Source organism: Petaurus breviceps, unplaced genomic scaffold, assembly GCF_028583685.1.
Source record: "Petaurus breviceps papuanus isolate PSGF00001 unplaced genomic scaffold, PetGlider_PUasm1.0 99, whole genome shotgun sequence".
Classification (NCBI taxonomy): Eukaryota; Metazoa; Chordata; class Mammalia; order Diprotodontia; family Petauridae; genus Petaurus; species Petaurus breviceps.
Genome location: NW_027187465.1, coordinates 4,164,785 through 4,188,293, shown reverse-complemented (window position 1 = coordinate 4,188,293; position 23,509 = coordinate 4,164,785). Strand labels below are relative to the sequence as shown.

The following is a 23,509-nucleotide window of genomic DNA, read 5'->3' as shown; positions in this document are numbered from 1 at the left end:
ATATTATACAGCAGCACTGTCCCTGCCTTACTATTTTATAACTCTAGAACATACTTAGAACTGGGTCTCATGTTTACTAAATGAATTATGGATTGTACTCCCCATACATGCACTGATGACATTGATGGGGACTCTGGATTCTGAGAAAGGGAAGAGTTTGCAGATCGATGTTCATCACTCTCTTTTCTGGAAAAAAAGCCCTGAACTGGAAACCAGGCGGCCTGGGCTCCAGCTCGCCACAAACTAGCTGCATGACCTCGTGCAATCCTCTTACTTTATCAGGGCCTCAGTTTCCTCATTTGTAAAATGAGGAGGTTCAATTCTCTCTCAAGTTCTTTCTAGCTCTAATAAACAATGAATCTAGATTTATTTTCTGCTGTAAACACACATTTATTTATCTTAATCCAGTTTTCTCCATTTCCCAACCTGCATAAGGGTCACCTTTTCCACCAGGAACAATTAAACAGATAAAAAGAGAAAGAAAGTCAGGCTTTCTCCTATATATAAATACCCAGAGACACAGGCTTTCTTCTGCTCCATGGTAATTACCCATAAGTCTAAAGGCCAACTTAAATTTTTAAATCTTCTGGGAGTCTCATGACAGGATAATGCTCTGCGTATGTTTCAAAGACTCTTTTCACCATCCAGAATTATGATTTTTTTTGGTGAGCCTATTCTATTAACCAGAAGTCTACTATTCTTTAATAGTTGATTAGGGCAAAGGTGGGGGTTCTCTCCAGCAAGAGTTCTCAACATGCTATTGAATAAGACTTTTTTTTTTAATTGAAGACTGCATTTAACAGAAATTCAAACAGAGTGAATTAAAGGGGTAATTTCAGATGTACTGAAAGGCTGTAATGTCCATTCAAACTAATGAAGGCACAGGACATTAATCTCCTAAAAAGATTCAACGCTATAAGTGGAGCAATTCTATTCCTTAGTAGGAACAAATTAAGATGATTTCCCTTGCAGAAATTGCGGTAATTACGAGTAATTATCTTGTACTCTCTAAATTTTCCACTATAGCACTTTCAGCAAATATCATTCCCTCCGAATACTTTATTTGGAAATACGGGAGGAATTGTTTCCTCCTGAATTGTGGTACAGAGCTCCTGCTGCCTGTGAAGGGGTGCTGCTTAGCAATGACCACAGAGGTGGCTTCTTGAAACCCACCCATTATGGCCATTCTCTGAGACTCTCCTGATCAGGTCTCTGGGACACCTGGGAGACAACAAAGAAAAAGGCATTTGAAGGTGTTGTGATATCTAATACGGCCTTGTGCATGAAACAACAGAGAAGCTGGCTCCAATGTGCTTATCTTGGGGCTATCATGAAACATACGTAGACAGTTGTTGCCAGAGGTTTAAAAAAAAACTATACAAAGTCAAATAGAACACTAGAGGTTATGACTAAGTTTTCTTTCTGCTACAGAACGGTGCACCAACGTGGCTTTGGTCCAGTCACTCAACCTGTTTGCCCCAGTTCCCTTATCTGCAAAATGGGGATAATAATAGCACTCTACATGCCCAAGTCATCGGGAGGACCGAATGACAGAGTCAAGGTAAAGTGCTAGGCACCGCCCCTGTCACTGTAGATGCTGCATAGATGTCAGCTAGCAGTGGCAGCAATTCTGGACTTCAGATGACCCTCCATCTCCCATATCCCTGCCTTTGCACAGGCTGTGCCCCCTCCTCATCTTAGAATCCATGGCTTCCTTCCAGACTTGGTTCAAGTATCACCTTCTGTAGAAGCATCTCCAGACACCCCCCTCCCCCCAGGCCCAGGCAGGATCTCCTCCAGTCATCCTGCAGTTGTTATAGACATACATCCACATGTGTGTTCATGTATGTGTGTACCTATGTGTATGTATATATGTACCTCCACATGTACAAGCTGTTTTTTCCTTGTTCCCCTCCAAGAATGAAAGCTCCTGGAGGACAAGAATCACTTTCTTTTTGTCCCTGTATCCAGGGACAAACCCCTAGCAAAATGTCTTCTCCACAGGTCCTTGAGCTGGTTTTTGGTGTGGTTTTGCCATTCTTGTGCTTCCAGCACTTAGTGCAATGCCTGGAACACAGCAGGGACATCATAAATGCTGATTAACCAGCTGACTTGCAGGATCGAATCAAATACAAATGTAAAGGAAGAGCACTGCAATATAAAAAATGAGGACTTTGAGGTACTCTGAGAAGCATGCAAAGACTTGCATGAACTGATGCAAAAAGAATCAGGAGAATGATACAAAAATAAACCAAATGGATGATCCCCAGGCCCCCAAGAGGGAGAGGGGCAGCAGTACAGGTGATACCAAAAAAGGCACACAGGGCAGCCAGCTGACCTGAAGTTTTATTTCATGTGGGGGGGGGGGAGAGACAGAGAGACAGGGAAAACACACAAAACATTAGAGAAAGGAAGATGAGGGAAGCAGTAAGTAAGAAAGGAAGGAAGGAAGGAAGGAAGGAAGGAAGGAAGGAAACCACAAGACTAAGAAATTTTACAATAGAAGAAGAAATGAAGCAATTGGAAGAAGTGACCTGTAATGGATAATAACATTAAAGAGTCTCTGACAATCCCTGGCGGGTCTAGCACAACAGTCTCATGCAAACATAGAAGGTCAGCACTTCCTGTCTTTTTCCTAAGTCAATAAGCACCACACTAGCTGGTCTTCTTAGCCTCATCACTGCAAGCACCTGAGTGACTGGAGAGGTCTCGACCTTTGGGGGTCATTGGCAGAATTTCCTGGAGCAACCTCTGCTCAATTTATAGTTGTTAAGATAATACAGCTACATATAATACTCAGGGAAAGTATGTTTTCAAAACTCTTAAATTGGAAAATTTCTTGGCTCTATTTAACCAAAAAAAAAGAGAAAGAGAGATTTGTTATATTACTGTTTAAAAATCAGTCACAGTGAGAGGTGCAGACTCTGTGCCTATTAATCCTCTCAAGTTTGCTAGGTCAGTAGAAATATAAAATGGCAGCGAAATTATGGAATGTTCATGTAAAAGGGACCTTAAAATTATAGGTTTATGGATTTGTTACAGCTGGAAGGGAACTTAGAACATAAGAGTTTCAGTGCCAAGAACAACCATAGAACACAGAATGTCAGAGCCAGATTGAACCTTTAAACAGACAATGTCAGAGCTATGAGACATCTTAGAATAGAAAATATCAGAGCTGGGAGGGGCCTTAGAACAGGAAATGTCAGAGCTGGGAAGGGTCTCAGAACAGGGAGTGGTAGAGCTGAGGGGATGTTTATACACACACATATGTATGTCTATACATACACATATATGTGGATTTCCTTATAAAATTTGCTTATAAAATACCTATGTACACCAGTAGCTATTATTATTTGTTACATCTTAAATCTCTCATTTACCCTTTTATTCTCAGTAGTCAAATAAGCTCAAAGCCAGCCCGCACTCAATTCTATGGACATTAACCTCACTTATTCAACAATTACTGTCTAAAATCCAGGGAAAACTAGGAAGGAAACAAACAGCCCGAAGTCTCTGAGCTTCTGCCCACAGTGCTAACACCAGGTACGAACACTAAAATGCATGTGCTTTACTCACTATCATGGCATTCATGCTCATATTCAACATTTACTTATTCTTATTTTATGGGAAATTTTATAAACTTATCAGTTTTCCTAGCCCAAATAATATTGGAACCAAAAAGATTAGAAGTATACTAGAAAAATATTAGAGGGAGGCAGGCCTTCTGGTACCAACAAAAAATCATATTTAGATTAATAATTAGAACACCTAGGAAGATGCCATAAAAATGATAAAAAGTAGACACAGAAACGCTATAATCACAACAATCTGGCTCTCTTTGGCATGAAGGCAAACAAAGAGGCCTCACACACCTGTGGCCCCTGAAAACAGCCCTTGAGGACCAAATAACAGATATTTGCAATGATGACCTTGTGCTATCAAAAAGAATCAAGTCATGGACTATGCAGGAAAAGGCTCTGACACAAAGCGGTAAATTTCAATCTCATCTGGGGATTTGACTGACTTGGAGCAGATTGCACTCTGACAATGGCAGATTAATGAGGTGTTACTGTGTGGGGGGCCCTGGAGAAGGGGAAATGGAAATCCACAGGCAGCCTCGAAACCTCAGTGCAGTGGCCAGGTCCCGCAGTCCCCTGGTCCCCACAGCCTCCACGTTCCACAGTCTCCTCCTCCCTCTCCTATCACCTGCCCAATCCCTTTTCACCAGAAGTGTTAACAGGTGGTCAGATGATGTGACAAGAGTGTCCTGTTTCCTCTCTCCTGCCTATTCTGCAGTAGACTTGGAAAAAATCATTTGTGAGTAAGGAATTGTGGGAAATAACCTTCCCCCTGCCCAGCTTGGAACAAAGCGATGTTATACCTGGGACGGGGGTTACAGTTCTCAGCTTCACCAGTCACCCTGGGTCAGCCTTTCTATCCCACTACCTCCAGACACCTTCAGCATCTTCCATCTCAAGATCCCTCAATACAGAGAACCCTGTCGCTTATTGCCTGGGTGACACTGAGTAAACCATGTCCTCTGTCTGGGACATTGTATTTGCTCGCTGGTCAGATGAGAGGTTTGACCCGGCCAGTTTCTGAGGGGCCTTGGGGCTCTGGCTGGAGGACTCAATGATTCTGCTCCTCTGAGGCCTGGGGATGTCCTCATGTCCTTCCCACAATTTCAGGCTTTCTTTTATCTCTGGGGTCTTTGGAAGCATCATTTATCATCTAGTTTAGTCTGAACTGGAAATGCTTAATGCTTCAGGCAAAATTATATATATTTCTACTTATGTGAAATGAGTTAATTCTCTACTTTACATATAAAAGAATTCTAGAATTGTAGCAATCTACATGTATGTATTTGTATAGACACTATGTTATATGTGTGTATTTTATATGTCTTTCTATACATACATGCATACATACATGGCAGCCTTGGAGTCAGAAAGTCCTGAATGCAAGGTTGGTCTCTGACACATATATTGGCTATGACTTCACTCTTCAGTGCCCCCAAAAAGAGCAAGGGCTGATCTGCAGGGTGAAAAAAGTCCCTAAGACATCACAAGTCCAATGCAAATGGAGAAGACAGGGATGAGACAGAGAAATACAGGATGGGACAGATCTAAGTCAGGCCTGCACAACATACGATCCCCCTTTGCAACCCACCAAAGGATTTCAGGTAGCCCTCAAAAAATGTCAGGTTGCCACTGCTCACTCGGACAAACTTTTGACAATAGGTGTAGAAACAGACACATTGTCTGTCCTGAGCTAGGCCTGGCCCAGACAAAGAGGAGAAGCAAATCACTAAGTGCCTGCTCTGTGCCAGTCACTGGGCTAAATGCTAGGGGCACAAAGGAGGGCAAAAGATGGCCCCAGGTCTCAAGGAGCTCACCACATGCCAATGCCTTTGGACAAGCTAGTTATAGGAAGAACAAGCAGGAGGTTAGCTCAGAAGGACGGCACCAGGGGAGTTAGGGTGGGGCAGGAAAGGAAGTCCTCCCACAGAAGAGGGGATCTAAGCTGATCCTTCAGGCAGCAGGAGGTGGGGGCATTCGAGGCATGACGGATGGCTGGTGACAGCAGAGCCAGCAGATTGGCGTCCTGTGGGAACAGCCATAAGGTGGTTCATGTTGCCGCATCATGAACTACACGGTAGTAAGTAAAGGGTGAGACTGGAGAAACAGGAAGGGGCTGAGGTTAGGAAGGGCTTTAGAAAAGCCCTGATCCTGCTCTGATCTCTCGGGCTACAGAGCATCCACCATCCCCCGACATGGCCCTAGGATGGTCCCCCCTCTGGGGAAGCAGGGTCTGCCTGTGCCTGCTGCAGCCTGACATCCTGGAGGCTGTGACCCCCTTACTCCCCGAGGGCTGGAGGTAGAACTCCGAGGAATACCTTGTCCAGCCCCTCTTTATCCTCCCCTCCTCCCAATGTAGCAGGGTCTGTGTGTCCCTCACAGGGGTCCAGGCACTGAGCCTGCTATCTGCCCCAGAGGTCTGTCAAACATCCATCCCAGGAAGTTTCCCTGAGGGTGAGAATCTGGAAGAAGCCCCTCTGGAAGGAAACCACCAGGCTTGAGTCCAATCCCTTTGTTCTATCTAGAGGAGGAAATCAAAGCCCAGAGGGGCTGGTGGCTAGCCCACCAAATGTAAAGTCCCTAAGGTCAGAAACAAATTTGTTTTTGTCTTTCGATTGCCAGTGCCTACCATGGTACCTGACACATAGTAGGATTTAATCGATGCTTGTGGAATTCAGTTAAACTTGACCAGGTCTCACCAGGAATCACAGTGAACAATGAGGGGATTAGAACTCAGCTCTCCAGTCTCCCATGCTGTGCCTTCTCTACTACACTGCTGGCCACAAGACTGCTATCCATAGTTTAAGAGGTAAATACTTTCAATTCAATACTTGGGAAGTCCTCTGGCCCAACCCCCAACAGAACAGAAATCCCTTGAGCTCTCTGACACATCACTTCATTGGAACAGTTTCATTGATGGGGAACTACAATCTTTTTTAAATAACTGTTTCATCTTACTTATTTAAAATATACAGAACAAAGTAGTTAAAACCTAAACGTGCAGAATTTTTTAAAACTTGTTGACATGAAGTTCAGACGATTCATACCAAAGTTGCTATTTTTTTCTCTTTTTTTGTTTCTTAAAAATTTATTATTTACTTTATAACATTCTTTTCTTTCTAGATTTTGAGTTCCAAATTCTGTCCCTCCTCCCACCCCCTCTAATACTCTCTGAGAAGGCAAGCAATACGATATCAATTACATATGTGGAATCACACAAAACATATTTCCATATTAGCCATGTCATAAAACCAAGCAAAATAAGAAAGAAAGAAAAAAAGGCTAGAAAATGATACTTCAGTTTGCACTTGGAGTTAATCAGTTCTCTCTCTGGAGATAAATAGCATTTTTCATCACGAGTCCTTTGAAATTGTCTTGGATCACTGCATTGTTCAGAGTAGCTAAGTCTCACACAGCTGATCATCACTGCACATTGCTCTTACCGTGCGCAATGATTCCCACTACTTCTCACTTCCCTTTGCATCAGTTCATATAGATCTTGCCATGTTTTTCTGAAACCACCTCCCTCATCATTTCCCATAGCACAATAGTATTCCATCACAATCATACACCACAACCTGTTCAGCCATTCTTTGATGGATGAGCATCCTCTCTATTTCCAATTCTTTGCCACCACAAAAAGGGCTGCTATGAATATTTTTTGTATGTATAGGTCCTTTTTCTTTTTATTTGAGGTCATTGGCACACAGATGTAGGAGTGGTATTGCTGGGTTAAAATCCCTTTGAGCACAGTTCCAAATTGTTTTCCAGAATGACTGGACCAGGTCACAACTCTACCAACAGCTTGTCAAAGTACCTATTTTTCCCTCATCCCCTCTAGCATTTGTCATTTCTGATAAGTGTGATGGCCCCACAGAGTTGTCTTAATTTGCATCTCTCTCTAATCAGTAGTGATTTAGAAGTTGTTTTTTTGATAGTTACTATAGATAGCTTTAATTTCTTCTTCTGAAAACTGCATGTTCATATCCTCTTATCATTTATCAACTGGGGAATGGTTCTTATTTTTATAAATTTGATTCAATTATATACTTGGTATATATTTGAAAAATCAGAAGTATCTTTTGTAATTTTTTTATATTACTTTATTGTCTATGTATCTTTTAAGTACATTGTCTTGTACCTTTTAGCAAAATGTAGTTTCCCCGATTATTCCTTTTCATTATGTCAAGTTTTGCTTTTGCTTTGCCCGAGATTATGATTGCTACCCTGCCTTTTTTACTTCAGCTGAAGCATGAAAGATTCTGCTTCAGTTCTTTATTTTAATTCTGTGTGTGTCTTTCTGTTTCAAGTATATCTCTTGTAAACAACATATTGCTGAATTCTGGTTTCTAATCCTTTCTGGTATCTGTTTCTGTTTTATGAGTGAGCTCTTCCCACTCATATTCACAGTTTTGATTATTCTATATTTCTCTCCATCCCATAAACTTCTGTTCCTTCCTCTCTTTCCCCCCTCCCTTCTCTCCTCTCTTTCTCTCCCCCTTTTTCTCCCCCTTCTCCCTCCTCAAAAGTTTATTTGCTTTTAACCACTGCCTCCCTTAATCCTCCCTGCTCCTTATCCTACCCCTTCTTTCTCTTATCCCCTTCCTCTCCTATTTCCCTATTGGATGAGTTTACATTTCTATATGCAACTGGGTGTGTGTATATATTATTCCTTCTTTGCATCAATTCTGATGAGAGAGATTCAACCACTGCCTGCCATCCCACCCACCCATTTTCCCCTCCGTTATAAAAATCCTTCCTTGTGGGCCTCTTTCATGTGAAAAAACTTTCCCCATTCTACTTCTCCCAAAGAATCCCTCTTTCTCCCCTCTTCATTTCTTTTGGAGATCATTCCAACACAATCGACTCAAACCACTGGCTTCTGTCTATGTAAACTCCTTTTAACTGCCCAATAATGATAAAGTTCTTAGGAATTACAAGTATCTGCTTCCCATATAGGAATATAAACATTATAACTTTATTGAGTCCCTTATGATTACTCTTGAGTCTTCTGTTTGAATGTCAGATTTTCTATTTAGCTCTGGCCTTTTCATCAGGGATGACTGAAAATTCTCTATTCCATTAGAGATCCATTTTTCCCCTAAAGAATTTTACTCAGTTTTGTTGATGGGGTGATCTTTGGTTGTAATCCTAGTTCCTTTGCTTTCCAAGATACCATATTCCAAGCCTTCCACTCCTTTAACATGGAAGCTGCTAAATCATATGTGGCTCCACAACATTTGAATTGTTTCTTCATGGCTGCTTGAAGTATTTTCTCCTTGTCCTGAGAATTCTGGAATTTGGCTCTAACATTCCTGGGATTTTTCAATTTGGGATCCCCTTCAGGAATTGATTAGTGGATTCTTTCCATTTCTATTTTACCCTCTGAATCTAAGATATTGGGGCAGTTTTCCTTGATAATTTATTGAAATATGATGTCTAGGCTCTTTCTTTGATCATGCCTTTCAGGTATTCTAATAATTCTTAAATTATCTCTCCTCAACTTATTTTTAGGGCAAAAATTTTTCCAATAAGATATTTCACATTTTCTTGTATTTTTCATTCTTTTCACTTTGTTTTAATGTTGATCAATGTCTCCTAAAGTCATTAGCTTCCACTTGCCCAATTCTAATTTTTAAGGAATTATTTTCTTCAGTGAGATTTTGTGCCTCTTTTTCTATTTGGCCAATTCTGCTTTTTAAGGAGTTCTTTTCTTCGGAGGATGTTTGTACTTCCTTTTCCATTTGACCTATTCTTCTTTTTAAGAAGCTCCTTTCTTCAGCGAATTCTTATGCCTCTTTTACCATTAGGATAATTCTGTTTTTAAAGGTGCTATTTTCCTCAGTATGGGAGTGAGGGCTCTTTTACAAACTGTTTGCTCTCTTTTCATTATTTTCTTGCATCACTCTCATTTCTTTTCCCAATTTTTCCTCTACCACTCATCTCTTTCTTCGACTCTGGAATGCCTGCTGGGCTTGGGTTAGTAAAATTAGCATTTTACTTTAAGATTTTTTCTTGGTAACTACTTTCATCTTGCTACCTTTTTCTGAGTCTATTTCTTGGTCTTCCCTGCCCCCACAGTAGTTTTTTATGATTAAATTCTTTCTTTCTGTTGTTGTTTGCTCATTTTTCCAGTCTATTTCTTAACTTGGAACCTCATATTAAAGCTGAGCTCTGCTTACCTGGGTGTGAGGAGGCACTGTGCCAAGTCTCAGGCTTTTTCACGCTGCTGTTTTCAAAGCTAGTTCTGGAAGTCTGCAAGTTTTTGGTGCTTTCAGGGTGGTGTGATCCTGAGAGAGGTACAGTATGGTAACTGTCACAGAGTCCCCTACTTCTTAAGAGATTTATGTCAAGCCAAGAAGGAAAAAAATTGCAAAGTAATTGAGTCAAATGGGACAAAGATATTCTTAGCTACAAAAACTTTAAGAGGGTAACTGACAAGAAGGTTCAAGACCAAAGACTCATATAAATCCTACAAATGTCAGTGAAGTGATACAATTTTTACAGCTTTCAATAAAAGGACATGGTTTTAGCACATCAATAAAAGCTCTCTTAAAGCTGAACCATACATTGTTATTAATGATTTAATGAATTCACTGTGGGAGCTGGAGCCGATGGGGCCAGCCAGTGATTTCATATTTTCTCTTATTGCAGAAAGATTTTCCCTAGCACGTCCTCCTATCTAGAAGAGGCTGATGGGACCCTTCTGGAGACCAGCTCATCTCAACTCTGCCATCTTTCACTTTCATGTTGTTTATTTGTTGATCCCAGACTTCCTTTATTTCCCATGAAGTATATCCATGAAGCTCTCTGGATTTAAAAAGGATTTAGAAAGCATTTTTTCTAGATCATTTTCCCCAAAATTTCCAAGGAATTATGGAATCTTAGAGGTGGAAAAGAGTCATAAAGGGGTCATCTAGGTCAATACCAATACATTCAATTTGCTGATAAGGAAACATAGACCTAGAGATAGTCGGGATTTGCCCAAATTCTCTCAGAAAGGAGGAGGCAGTTAGTGGCCCAGGTGGGACTAGAACCTGTATCTCCTGATTAGTATAATGCATCATCCATATGAAATGCATGTAAAATGGATTAGCTGAAACACCCTAACCACTCACTAAATGGCCTTGTTCTTTTTATATCTACCTCTAGCCATAAAACCAAATTATTTTGTTCTCATACTGATGAATAAATTTTGAAATATAATACGTGGGGACAGAAACAGAGAGGGAGCAAGGGAGAAAGAATGAGAGAGACATAGAGAAAGAGAGAATGAGAGGGAGGGAGAGAAAGAATGAGGACTGGAGGAGGCTTGCAAGCTTGTAAACATCTCTACCATTAATAGTTGTTCTCTTGAGGATATTGATCATGTTTTCCTTATTTTAACAAAACCTCTGCTGTGGTTCTTGAGGGCATTGTAAAGATCTCCACCCATAATACATTCTAGAAAATGGTACTCAGACAATTAACTGAGTTGCTGGATCAATTATTCAAATGATCTTTATTTGAAGCCAGGTCATTCCAGAACCCCAAAGCTTTTAGTTAATTTCCATTGCCTATGAGATAAGGACCAAACTCCTCAGCCTGGCATGCTCTAGCCTACTTGCCCAGGCACATCTTCTACTACTCTACCTCCCTAGCTCCATGCTTCAGTCAAACTAGACTGACGAAAGGTCTCGCCTGCCTCACACACGATTTCCTATCTCTTGTTCCCTAGGTGAGCACAGTGTCCCCTGGCTCTCAGGGGTTACAGTTAGGTCCTCTTGAGTCCAGAGCTGGTTCTCTGCTTTGCTGCCAAGAGTCACCTCCTTGTGACTTCCTCTGCGTCTGCTTCCGGATGCAGTATGTCTCTGCTCCCTCCGTTGGCCTTTCATCATCCCTAACTGCTGGATCATGTGTCTCTCTTAGGCGAGCGACTCAACTAGAGAATGAGCATTTATCAGGCACCTACTGTGTGCTGGGCACTGTGCTAAGTATTTCCCAAACATTATTTCACTTGATCCTCTCCACAGCCCTGAGAGGCAGGCGCTGTTAACATTTCCACTTTACGGCTAAGGAAACAGGCAGACCAAGGCTGATCAACATGCCAGGGTCACACAGCTTGTCAGTGTCTGCAGCCAGGCCCAGCGCTCACCCAGCTGTGCCACTGGCCACCCCATCTAGATGCACCTCCTAGTTATGACGGGCAGTGGAAGGGGCTGGGGAGGGGAAATCTCTATTGGCATGGGCTCTTCCTCTGCTTGTGACTTCTGTCCTGGACTGCCGAGCTCTCAAGCTCTTCTCCCTACATAAGAAACGTCCTTTCCTCTCTACACACCCTCCATCCATTATGTCCTGCCGACATCCGACCTCTGGCTACCTCTGATCTCCTTGGCTACCAATGATTTCTCCTTCACCTGATCTCATAGCACTTTATCCTCCTCTTATATAAGAATCATAAAGAAGGCACAGGCATGGATTGCTTGTAATCGATAATTCCAAAGGGAATAACCGAAGTGATGACCAGATAGCTCATAGAGTTACTTAAGTATTTTGAATAGCCACTTCTACATTATTATAATGTAGTGAGATGGAGATATTTGCCCCTTCCTTCTCCCTTTCCACTTAAATAACTAAGGAAAATATGTCTGCCCGATAAATATATATAAATGTCGATAGATAGGATTGCTACCTAGGAAAGATTAAAGAAGACTGAGAAAAGGAATGGACTTATAGGGAGAGAGCTTGGACAAACAGGAGAAAATGATGCGGGAATCAGGGTCATCTTTATCCTGCACTACAGACAATACACTGAAAGACTGGTCTGAGAAAGGGAGGTGGCAAGGTGGCTTATGGTACAGAGAAATGATGAGCAGTGGGAGAGGGAAAGGAGACAGAAGGAAGAGAGAGACTGAGAGGGAGGGGACTGATTGTAAAATTGAGGCAGGGAGAGAGAAAGAGAATGAGAGAGAGAATAAGAGGGAGATGGAGGGGAAGAGAGGGAGAGAGAATGAGAGGAAATCCCTGCTCTACTCCCTTCAAGCAAATAGTAATTGTGAGAAAGAGTTTCCACCTAAGAAGCCTGAATACTTAGAACTGAAGGAGGCTTGCAAGGTTTATAAACATCTCTATCATTAATAATTGCTCACTCAAGGACATCCATCATGTTTTCCTTATTTTAACAAAACTTTATTCTGTGATGTTATGAGCCGTACTTAGAAATAGTGTCACCCAATACCCTGGCAACTACTATGTAGATGGAAAACCTGGCACAGGTCTCTAGGGCGGAGGGAGAAGATCCCCCCAAGTTCTCACAAGGATTCCAGTAGATCCTGTGCCCCGACCTTGCCATCTGCTACTAGGATGGGTGGTTCTGGAGGGCACTGATCCTATTTCATTTATCTTTGTGTCTCTCCCAGGACCTTGCACAAGGCCCTACACATAAGCATGTACATAAATGCACTTAATAAATGTGAGTTGAATGAATAAGTTCAGGGTTTAGATTTCCAGTAAAGAATTAAAGAATTTTTCCACAACAAAGATGTTATGATACAGAAAAGACTTTTGAAGTGTGTGTGGATTTGGAGAGAAAATATGATGGGACACTCCAGAAGACAGACATACAGAACATAGCAACCACAACAGCACATCTGAACAAGCTTCTAAAATGTGACTGGCAGAGAAGTCATTTCAGGAACCTCATTCACATAATATTAACGTGACAAGTATAACGAGATAAATACATCATATGATTCTCAAATGACACAATTAACATAACATATTTGACATATTCGTATTAATGATCTTTTATTATGTATGAACAGTCATATTATATTAGATAAGCCATGAAAAGATCTAATCACTGCCAACTCTCTTAGAGGTTTTGACTGCACTCTTATTTACACAATGTTATCTCAAGCTAATCCTTGGATCTAAAAGAGTATAAATCTTCTCCCAACTGTAAACAAACATGTTACTGTGAGATGAGCATTTCAATTAGATTCTCATGTGAAATGCAGGACATGAAAATTCCGTGATGCAGCGCTGCCCTAGAACTGCCCGGTGCCAACAAGGACCACTGTGTGAGGGCCGTGGCCACCACAGTCAGGAGGGCATTCAGACTGCTACCAGGAGGCAAGCCAGGGCTCTCTCTGAAAATGCTGTCTCTAGTTCTCTCGGTGGAAGGGCCTGGATTTCTCCTCCCTCATGTTAAATTGAAAAAGTTGGGTTTATACAAGCGCCCTCCCACCAAGCACCATTGCTGACCTGGAAAATCCATTACTGATTGAACATTCACGAATTCACCTAATGTTCTTTTTGAAACTTGTATTTTCTAACCAACACAAGTCATGGAACAATATATTCCAGGTCCAAATGATCTATTACTTATTTCATGTGTTATGTATTGATTTATCTGTGTACATGTTTCTAACATTGGTTACCCCTTCTGGAGAGCACACTTGGAACCTTCTGGTGACATATGTGTGCTGACCCTTTCTGATGGGTCCCTAGATAAAGGACAAACCACCCAAACTGCTGGTTGGTCACCTGTGCCCCCCTTCCACACACAGTCATGAGAGAGGTTGGAGGAGTAACCCAGAAGGCACTGATAATCTGTCAATACCAGGTCTAATAGGATTTGCTCAGTCCTCCTCCTTCCTGATCCCTCTGCAGCCTCTGATGCTGCCGATCATGTTCTTATCTCAGAGATTTGGGGTGCTGCTCACTGCCGGTTCTCCTCCTACTTTTCTGACACCCTCTTCTCAGTTTCCTTACTATATCTTCATCCATGCCATACCCACTACCCACAGGGGCCTCGACGGCTCCATCTGGGCCCTCTCGTAGTGACCTCATCGGCTCCTAGGGAGTCGGTCACCTTCTGTAAGATCTCTCCCCAGTCCCCCTAATGCTAGGGCCTTCCCTCGGGTTTACCACTCTATATGTGGTGTGCAATCGGTGACTGGGTCAGCCTGTCCCAGGTTACATGAGGAGCTCCCTGAGGGCAGGGACAGTCTTTTGCCTTTCTTTGCAGCCTGACACATAGTGCTTAATATATATCTGCTGACTTGCCTTAAGACACTGAACAGAAAATGTGCTCCACTCCATAGATTTCAGAAGTAAAAACAATTCTGCTCCTGCCCCTCCTCACAGCCTGCTGGGACTTCCTGAGCTCTATGGCAATGGCAGTGGGCAGCACATTACAGCAATGGCAGTGGGCAGCACATGCTGGGAGTCCTGGGCCACACTTCAGACTTGGGCCATCTTTTCTTCTCTCTTCCTTTGCTTGACTATGGGTGACTAAATAGTAATTTGAGGTGGAAATTTCGAACTTGGCATCTGCCTTCAAGGGTGGGAGATCCTGATCCAAGGGGCTGGTGGTAACCTCTGACAAAACCTCCTGGAAGAGACCACTGTCAAGAGAATGAGTCCAAGCCATGCCCTGACTCTCCAGAAGGTAACAAACAGACCAGTAATGGTCTGGGTAAAGACGAAATGCCTGTTCACCAAATCCATGAAACATGTCATATTTTAATGTTTCAGTACAATCTTCTAGCAGGTATAGTAGATGTTACAAGTTAGCGCATTATGTTTTATGTATTGAGAATTTGTCAATATGCAATTCAGTCAGTTAACAAGCATTTCTTAAACACTGTGTGCCTAGGACAGTGCTAAGTGCTAAAGATATAAACAAATGCAAAAATGATGGAGTCTTTGAGTTTTCAGTTTAGAATTAAAGAGTTGCTTCCAAAGATGCTTTCTGTGAGCCTATACGCAATGTGCTTCCCTCCCAACACTTTGATTCAGTAACAAAAAGCAGTCATTTTATCAATCTGTATAACCGTTCACCTAACATAAAATATTAAAGAATAATGGTGGGATAGTGACTTATCCCGGATTTGTTTCTTTTTTTGTTTGGTTGGTTTTTTGTTGTTGTTGTTTTGCTTTTTGGAGAGGGGAGACAGGGCAATTGGGGTTAAGTGACTTCCCAAGGTCACACGGCTAGTAAGTGTTAAGTGTCTGAGGCTGGATTTGAACTCAGGTCCTCTCCTGACTCCAGGGCTGGTGCTCTATTCACTGTGCCACCTAACTGCCCTTTGGGTCTCCTTCTTTCTAAGCTCCATCACATATAAATATGATAATGGAAAAAAAAATACTAAGTAGGCAAATGGCATTTACACAGCACTTGATAGATCAAACCCAATGGCCTTTCCTCCATCCTCATTTTCCTTGATGTCTCTTGCCTCTGCAGCCTTTGACACTGCGGATCACTCTCTTCTTGATACTCTCCTCTCTCTAGGTTTTCAGGACTGTGATCGCCCTCTCTCTCTCTCTCTCTCTCTCTCTCTCTCTTTCCCCCCATTCTCCTCCTCCCTCTCTGACTGCTCCTTCCCTGTCTCCTTGCTGGATCCTCCTCCAGATCACACCCTCTCACCACAGGTGTCCCTCAGGGCTCTGTCCTGGGCCCTCTTCTCTTCTCCCCCATACTACTTCACTGGCTGATCTCATCAGCTCCCATGCATATAATTACTATCTCTATGCCAATGATTCTCAAATATACCTTTTCTACCCCAGTCTCTGTACTTACCTCCAACCTCATATTTCCGCCTGCCTTTCAAATATCTTGAAATGGATGTCTAGTAGACCTCATAAACTCAGTATGTCCAAAACAGAACTCATGATATTTACCCTTAAACCTTCCCCCGCTTCTCCTACTGTAGAAGGCAACACCATCTTCTCAATCTTTCAGGCTCCAAACCTAGATGTCATTTTCCACTTCCTTTATCTCCCCCCCACCCCCGCCATATCCAATATATTGCCAAGGCCCAGGATTTCACCTCTGCAACATCTCTCAAATACGTCCGCTTCTCCCCTCTCACACTGACACCACTCCAGTCCAGGTCCTCATCACCTCACATCTGGACTATCTCAAGAGCCTGCTGGGAGAAGGGGGGTCTGTTGCCTCAGGTCTCTCCCCACTCCAATCCATCCTCCATTCAGCTATCAAGTGATCCTCCTAAAGCACAGGTCCCATCCTGTTGCCTCCCCTCCTTAATAAACTCCAGTGGTTCCCTGTCACCTCCAGGATCCAGGCCAAAATCCTCTGTTTCATGTTTAGAGCCCCTCATCGCCAAGTCTCCTCCTGCCTTCACAGTCTTCTTATATCTTACTTCTCAACACATTCTCTTGGATCCAGTGATGCTGGCTCTGAGCTCTGGTCATGCGGTGCCTTGTGCCGGGCAAGCTCTCCCTTCTCCTTTCTATCTCCTGGCTTCCTTCAAGCCCCAACTAAGGTCCCACCTTCTACAAGAAGCCTCTCCAACCCCTCTTAATTCTTATGACTCCTCTCTTGATTATTTCCTATTTATCCTGTAAATAGCTTGCTCTGTATGTGTTTGTTTGCTGTCTCCCCATTGGACTGAAAGCTCCTTGAGGCCAGGAGCTGCCTTGTGCCTGCCTGTATTCTCAGTGCTTACTCAGCATAGTGTCTGGTACATAGTGTGTATCTGACAAACATTCACTGATTGATATTCACCAACTTAAATATTCTACCTCATCTGATCTTCACAATTCCTCTGAGGTGCTGCCATTAGCATCGCCATTCTCAGGATGGAGAGCTTAGTTCAAAGTGCTTAAGTGGCTGGTCCAGGGTCACATCCCTTGTAAGTGTCTGAGGCTGGATTTGAATCCAAGCCTTTCTGACAAGGCCAGCCCTCTGTCCCCTATGCAAACTGCTTTCCAAAGGAGGTGCTTACTAAGTGTTTCTTGAATAAATGAGGTTTGCTAACTAATGTACAAAGTAAAACTTTGTTTCATTTGTCCTAAACCAACCAATTGCCCACTAATTACTAACCACCTGATATGCAGAAGGCTCTGTGATAAGCAGTATTAGCAACACAAAGATGCCTAGTCCGGCTCTCCAGAAGCTGACTGTGAGGGTGAATAGAAACACAAAAATATCCACACAAAGGTAAGTAACACCATAGAATTAAATTCTACACACTTGTACTAAGTTCATTCAAGGAGCAGTGCTAGATACTAGGGATGAAAAATGGCCAATCCTTCCCCTCAAGGAGCTTACAATCTACTAGAAGGGGAAGGGAATAAGCATTTATATGAAGTCTACTATTTGTCAGATGCTGTGCTTTAAAAAAATTATCTTATTTGAGACTCATAATAATCCTACAAGGTAGGTGCTATTATTATCCCCATAAATAGTTAAGGAAATGAGGCCAAGAGGGATTCAGTGACTTGCACAAGGTCACACATCTAGTAAGTATCTGGGGCCATATTTGAACTCAGGATTTTCAGACTCCAGGACCAGGGCTTTATCCACTAAGCCACCAGTTTCCACCAGGAAGATAAGGAAGGAAATCTCCATGGAGCAATGGACAGTGAGCATTGAAGAGAAGGCTTTACAGAGGCAGAAATGAAGAAGGAATGTGTCTGAGGCAAGGGGACCAACATGAATGAGAGCTCAGAGATGGAAGGACAAGACAGGAGAGGGTGAATAGCCCAAATGGCAAATTCTTCAATTGGAAAAGGCTACAAGCCAAGACCAAAGTGGAGGGAGGGTTGGTGCATGATGTTCTGTTTGCAGATGATTGTGCACTCAGTGCAGCTTCTGAAGCTGAGATGCAGCAAAGTATGGATCAATTCTCTGCTGCTTGTGCTAATTCTGGCCTAACAATTAACACCAGGAAAATACAGGAGCTCCATCAGCCACCAGCACACCATCCATACAGGGAACCATGAGTTACAGCAAATGGAGAGGTTCTGAATGCTACGGATAAGTTCACTTCCCTTGGCAGTGTACTTTCCAGGGATGCACACATTGATAATGAGGTTGACATACGAATTGCCACAGCCAGCTCAGTGTTTGGGAGGCTCTGAAAGAAAGCAGGGGAGAGAAGAATATTAGACTGCCTACCAGACTGAAGATCTACAGAGCCGTGGTGCTGACCTCACTGTTGTATGCCTGTGGAACCTGGACAGTCTGCCAGCGCCAGGCCAGGAAAGTGAATCACTTTCATCTGAATTGTCTTAGGAAGATTCTGAAGATCACCTGGCAAGATAAGGCACCAGACACTGAGGTCCTCACTTGAACTAAACTGTCAAGCATTCAAACTCTGCTTCAGAAAGCCTAACTCTGATGCGCTGACCACATTGTCCAAATGTAAAATGTATGCTCACCAAAAAGACCATTTTATGGAGAGCTCACCCAGGGCAAGCGTTCACATGGTGGTCAGAAGAAGCGATAACAAGAACACTCTCAAGGTCTCTTCTCAAGCACTTTGGAGTTGATTGTGTGACATGGGAGACATTGACACAGGACTACTCAGCATGCTGTGCCTTCATCAGAGAAGGTGTGCAGTATGAGCAAAGCAGAATTGAAGCTGCTCAAATGAAATGTGAGATGGGAAAATTTATAATATCCACCCTAAAGGCTCCCATGGACTATTTGTGCCTGACCTGTGGTAGCGCATTCTGAGATCATATTGGTCTGATCAGCCACAGTCGGGCACATTGAAACGACTTTAGCATAGTGATGTCATTTTGGTCTTCTTTGAGAACAAAGGACAGCAACCAACCATCCAACCAAGCTGATGACAGTGTGTGCAGAGGGGTAACATAAAATAAGGCTGAAAATGTATACTGAAACTAGACTATGGAAGGGCCTTTAAAACCAGGCTAAAGAGCTAGGAACAACAGGGAGTCAATGAAGAGGGGGTTTTTAAGCAGTTAAGTCATCTGGGCCTTTCGTAGGTTGGTTATTTTGGCAACTACATGAAGGAGACATAACGGAAGATAATGATGAGAAATTCAGTTTAGGGACAAAAGTCCAGGTGAGAAATGATGAGAACCTGGACCAAGATAGAAAGAAAGGATGGAGCCGACTAGAAGAAATGCCATGAAAACAGAATCAAAAGGACTTAGCAACTGATTGGATATAGGTGGTGAGGGAGAAATTAAAGATGACTAAGTGTTGGAGCTTGGATGATTGGAAGGATGAAGTAGCCCTCATCAGAAATAAGACATTTGGAAGGAAGGTCAGATTTAGGAAGGAAGATGACAAGTTCAGTCTCTGACAAGTTGACATTGGAGTGCTAGCAAAATATCCAGATGGAGATGCCCAGCAGGGTACTGGAGAGGAATGATTCAAACTCAGGAGAGGAACTGGATCTACAGCCTTGGGAGTTATCTCTATATAAATCAAGGAAACCATGGGAAAATGAGTGGGTAAAAGGGGTTGAAGGTGGTCTCCAGGGACACCCACACTTCCATTGTGCTCCTTTAGCACACTTAAGAACTACAAGAGTTCAGAGGAAGGACAGATCACTTAGTGAGCAGTGAAGAGAAAGTGCTGGACGGCAAAGGGAGGCAGAGGCAGAGAGAGAGTGGGGGGGGTGTGTGACAGGGAAAGAGCCCTGGCTTTCAAGTCGTCAGAGGACAAGAGTCTAAGAACAAGTCCTGACACCGATGACTAGAGAAATCCCATGATTTCTCTAAGACTTAATTTTTCTTATCTGTGAAAATGGAGTGATTACATGGGTACTACTTATCTCATGGAAGTGGGGGAGGGGGGCAGGGAGGAGGGAGAGAATCTGTTTGAACCTTGAATTGCTGTAGACTTGGGAGCTGTTGTTGCTTATCAGCTACTAAGCCTTCAGGATACAAGGGCATTTTGAGAGCTGGCAAACAAGTCTGCTGTGTTCACCATGTCTAGACCATTCATAACGTCAGAGCCCAAAGACCCACCACTTTCCAGACTAAAGAGTCACCATCCCCTCATCTTGTCCTCACACATAGCACTGCCCAGCCCCCAGTCACCAATCCCCTTCAGTGGGATAATGTACACATTCCATTATGATGTTCTCACTGTATTCAGTGCAGAACCTCAACATATGTGACCTAAGTAGAGAAGAGAAGCCAAGAGAAATTTGGGGTGGGAGTAAAAAGGTAGAAGAGCTCTAAAAGAAATAAGTAAACCCAAAGTAAAAAGCCAAATGATTTTAAATAATGTTAGTAAGCAAAAAGTAACCCCAAGCCTTCAAAACTATCTGTTAAACAATGTTAAATAGCACTCTTGTCATTCACTTCCATAGATACTTAGTGACTGCTAAGTATGGTATAAATGATCCAAAACTGGAAAATGACAGCCTCTGCCCTCGAGAAGCTTATGATCTATTAGTAAGACTGACATAAACATAATACAAAGTAGGCTGTGATATAAAGAGAGGAGATATAACAATAATAATATTAATAACACTTTAAAATTTGCAAAGAGCTTATATATTACCTCATTCATTCTATCCCAGGCAGGGAGGCAGGTGCTAAAATTATCCCCATTGGGGAAATTAAGACAGACAGAAGTAAAGTGACTTGCCCTGAGTCACACTGTTAGTAAGTATCTGAGGCCAGATTTCCAACCAGTTCTTCTGAGTACAGGTCAAAAACTCCATTCACTGCACCACCAACCTGATACCTGGAGGCAATAACTCAGTGAACACTAGCAGTCCAGTGGAGTGAAATACAGACTGTGTGAAGAGGGCCAATATGAAACAAGGCTGAAAAGGTGGCTTCAGCCAGATTGAATAAAGCCTTAAATACAAAATCAGTTTGTCTTTTATCCCAAAGCCAAGTGTGTGACACAGAAAGCTTCTGAATATATATGGAAGGGTTGGTCAGACCTGGGTATTAGAAAGTCATTCTGGCATATATGAGAAAAAAAAGGATGGAAATGGGCAGAAATCATAACCAACATTGGAACAGCCCTTGGCCTTGCTATTTAGTGGGATCCTAGGGCACATTACAGTAAAGTCCCAAGAGGGCCCTATGGTTAGAATATCTTGTCTCTAGGGATAACCCTATGAAACGGTGACTCAATTTGTACACACCAGTACCCATACCTGGAAGCTGAGTATTTGGCTTACCACTGCAAGTACACAGAAGAAAGGAGAAGAAAGCATTTCTCTTCAATTATGCACCCCCAGCCAGCTAGATGCTTCATCAGACACTCCACTCATAAATCTGGAGACCATGGGCACTCTTTTACCCTGAGCCCAACATTTACAAAAGCCAGCTCTAGTAATGGTTGACAAGGGAAAGTGATAGCAAGCCACTGTAATCGATCATTCTCTGCCCAATTGTAAATAAATGCTGCTTGAGGCTATATACGAGGATGGTCTTCCAAGCTTTGTTAAAATTACATCAATACTAACAGAATGAAGTATCACTTTCCATCTTTAGTCTAAATGGTTTTCATGATACACTTCAGGAAAACACATGGCGGGTGACTCTTCGCCTGCCGATGTGTCAGCATAGCAAGTCGTAGTAATGATCATGTAGTTACCTTGGCAAGAATAAGAAAATAAACCCAGTCTCTCGAAGACTTTTCATCATCTTTCACTGACGGCTATACAGGAGACTATTAAGTTCCTTTCAAGACAGCTTCCGATGCAGAAGCAGCAGGAATTATTCTCAAACTGCCAAGAAAATATTCATGAAATATTTGCTAGCTCGGGTTCTTTTTATTCCCCTAAATATAATTAGGAATCAAATTTAAATCCTTTAACATTTTGATGAGAAATTTCACAGGAACATTTGGACAAGGAACAAACAAAACCTTTCTGGAATGGCCATTTTGCTATCTCGGAATGAGTAAATACTGCAGAGAGAATCCTGACACTTGAAAACAGAATCTTCCAGAGTCAAGAAATGCACCTGACTGCCAAGAATAATACTTCAGTGGTTCAAGCAATACCCGGTAACCAGTGCCCAGAGGGGTTTCCATAGTCATAACCACAGGAGTTACTGCACATCGGGTAAAATTGGAAAAACAGACACTTAGGAATATACAGTTTGCAGACATCTTAAAGATATACTTCAAGATACGCAGGAAGAGGAATGGAAGGCTTTGGAAACTGGCGAAAGCCTTGTTAACGACTTCATTTTGCCCGGGGTTCTATGCCCCTTCCGTTTTATGTTATGGTCTAGCTTCTAGGTTGGGTTCTAACATATTTGAAGGGGGAGGAGAAGGAAGTACAAGGATTCCCAAATGAAATAAGGAAAACCAATCTCACTGGAAACGGAAATACAAACACGAGGGTGAGAGAGATGAGGGACAGCCAGTGTCAGAGGGGAAAAGCTAATCGATGACCTCTAACGGGAGGGCTTTCAATGGACCGGGATGGGGCCATCCTGGGACAGGGCTGGCCACGGGATCTTGCCAACTGAGCACAATATCCTTTCATTCACTTCACATATGATTTCCATTTCTAACCTGAAGCAAAACACGGTAGATAGCGCGCATCGGGCCACAAAGAAAGAGCCCTTTCTGCTAGTTCTAGGAGACTACGCCAGACAGCGGCTGAGGGAGAGGGGGCAGGACTGAGGAGGGGCACACGCGGCACGCAGGACTGAGGAGGGGCACACGCGGCACGCAGGACCGAGGAGGGGCACACGCGGCACGCTGCTCGGCTTCGTTCTCCCCTAGAAGAATTCTAGGCAACATAAACCGCAGCCAAACGCATTAAAAAAAAAAAAAAGCCAGGCAGAGCGGGGAACCACTGGGCTGACCCAACGGCTCTCCTCAGCAAGCGAGGACGCCCGTAGGTGGCCAGCCTGAGGCAGGGCAGAACTTGCGGGGAACTGCTGTCTCCTCCGCGTCCTGCGCTAGGGACCAGTCCCATCCCTACAAACGTTAGTTCTGTGACCAATAGCAATTTATTTTGATAGAACCACAGGATTTTTTTCCGAGTTCTCAACAAAGGAGCCATATTAGGAAAAAATCTCGCAAAAAGAAAATTGCCCCCTCCCCTTCCACCCCATCGATGCCTTACAACACACGCCCTTACACGCTGCCTCTCACTTGCTCACACACAGCCTTGCACAAAGATTGGTACACACACACACACACACACACACACACACACACACACACACACACACAC

The 23,509-nt window shown here is 42.9% G+C and overlaps 1 protein-coding gene across 2 annotated transcripts in view; it reads right to left on the bottom strand.

The window, feature by feature from the left end:
• The window catches only part of TTC28 (tetratricopeptide repeat domain 28), a 712,524-nt gene that overhangs the window by 480,021 nt on the left and 208,994 nt on the right, over positions 1 to 23,509 (bottom strand). The window lies entirely within an intron of this gene.